We start from the raw sequence: 2420 nt of genomic DNA on the forward strand, positions 1-2420 counted from the left end.
ATGGCAGTAATTTCATTTTGCTTTTCCATAAGACGCAATATATTTCCTGGTTCTCCATCAGTTAGTGATTGTCCTGAAACAGGCACATTGCTACTACGATCACTGACTAGCTGCCCATTCACAGATGCAGTTGGCTGAAATTGTATTGTGGACCTTAGTTGTTGCACAGGCTGAAGCTGAAAATTTCTCTCCTTATTTCTTGCACCTCCTGATGAATTAAGAAGCAAAGACTGTGACTCAACATGCGTGTCGACTTGAACTGATGCCACTGCCACTGAATTAGAGCGGATCACTTCATCCTTCTCCTTTCTTGATTTTGTTACTTCCAAATGCATGCTTTGTTCTGATGCAGCAGTCCTATACACATTGGCTTTAGCCATAGACACGGCTAATTTAGTTTGAAGATCAATTTGTTCCTTCTTCTTTCTTAAACGCTCCTCTTCTTCTTCCACCTCATGCTTTTGTTGCAGCATTTGCTGACTGGCTAATAAAGCCGCCACTTCCGCTTCAGCTTGAAGGCGAGCAGATGATGTAGATGATCTGCTAGATCGTGAACCAGAAGAAGAGCTCCTTTTACTTGATTTTTTGCTGAATACATTTGAAATACTATCAGTTGGTTTGATATCATCCATGAAATGCTCACACGTCAATGCATTACATTCCTTACTTTGGTTTGGAATCCTTTGTGAATTTGCATTTGCATCAGAGGTTTCAGCAGCAGGCAACAAGTCATTTGAAGGGGATTGCCCTTGAACCGCCATTGTTATTGTTGGTATTCCATCTATTGCAGAATGAGATGACAGATGACATTCTTTACTCTGTTCAGATGCTGCTGCTATGGTAGGAGCCAGTGAAGGTTTCATAGGTTTAAGATCAGACAGCCATTGCTCCACATCTTCTATAAATCCCTTGTTGAACCGAAAAACTGAGCCATACCATTCATTTTGCTTATTTTGTTCCTCAGCGGGAAGTAAAGGAATCACACTCTCATGCAACAAAGTGACATCATCTCTCAAAAGCTTCAATGTTTCCAGCAAAGAGCAAACTTTGGATGAATTTTCATCATTTTGCATAAGCTCTTTCATTGAAGCAATCACATTTTTTATTTTATTCACTTTGGATTTACGGTCCTTTTGTAGCGATTCAATCTTTAACTCCCAAGCCTTTGCGGTGAGCTTACGCTCCCTTTTACTCTCCATAAGCACATCAGCCTCATCTTCATCCATTTTCACTCATCAAACAACTTTAGCGACACATTCAACTTTCAAGGCAATCCGTTCAATCGCACGCGACAATTGTGCAAATCCCAGCGCTACGTGAAACACACATGACACAAGCTACGCACTTTCCAGCCCACCGTAGTTTATCCAAACAAACGTATCCGCGCTCCACATCAAGCACAACCAAAGTAGCGTCTCCAATAGACAACCAGCAAGCAGATATATAATAATCTGAATCACATACCGGTTCAAGTGCTCTGCTTCTCGTGTCCGTTTCTTCTTGCAATCCACAACTGCGTCCCAATGCAGCGCTTGAATGAAATCCACAACTGCGTCCCAATGCAGCGCTTGAATGAAATCTCCTTAAAAACAAAGCGCCGTTTTCTGTTGACTAATGTTCGCGGCATCCAATAGCCACGTAGAGGTTATGTAGCGGGATGGCTCGTGACTCGCTCGCACTCACTTGCAATATCGGACGCTAGTTACCAAAATAATAGACTGACGATGAGGATCGTATCTTGATTTCAGCTTTATTGTATCTTGATATGCAGCAATGAACGCAATACGGTCAACAGAAAGTTGGCTCCCGCAACTCGCCCCTTCCAAACACAGCATCAAACAATCCGCCAAAGGAAATAATAAAGAAAACGGAAGTGATCACCAGTGCTCACGTGACAGTGAATAACCAATAATAAAGATCAAATAATTAATGCTCCTACAGTTCCTTTAACAAAGAAACTCTTTTCAACACCCACCCCACTAATCTGCTGTAGGTGGTGATCCCTCTCCTTTCTTTTGATGCTGCTCTCTTGGTGATCAGAAATGTGTAAACAGCTGTAGGTAATGATCATCAGAAAAGCAGAATTGCACTTGAATGGTTCGATCCTTTCCTCATGGCAAGAGAACCCTTAAGGTTTCCTGGAGAGGAGAGGTCTCCAAGTCACACTTACCAGTTTAGAGCTTTGTCTCCTGGGCACTATCATAAACACTCTTTTCTCTGCTTCTGTATTTCACATCTTCTTTAAATTGTATAGATGTTTTCAATTGGCATAGTAAACTGCAAATATATATTTTTTACATTTATGATCAATTTCTTCTCATGTTCCTCATTTGTAAGTCACTTTGCTGTAAGTCCTTACAGCATATGGCTAAATAACTAAATGGAAATGTCCAGTAGGGAAAAGTAAGTAGGTCCGGTTT

Source organism: Scardinius erythrophthalmus (genome assembly GCF_964197995.2).
Source record: "Scardinius erythrophthalmus genome assembly, chromosome: 15".
NCBI lineage: Eukaryota > Metazoa > Chordata > Actinopteri > Cypriniformes > Leuciscidae > Scardinius > Scardinius erythrophthalmus.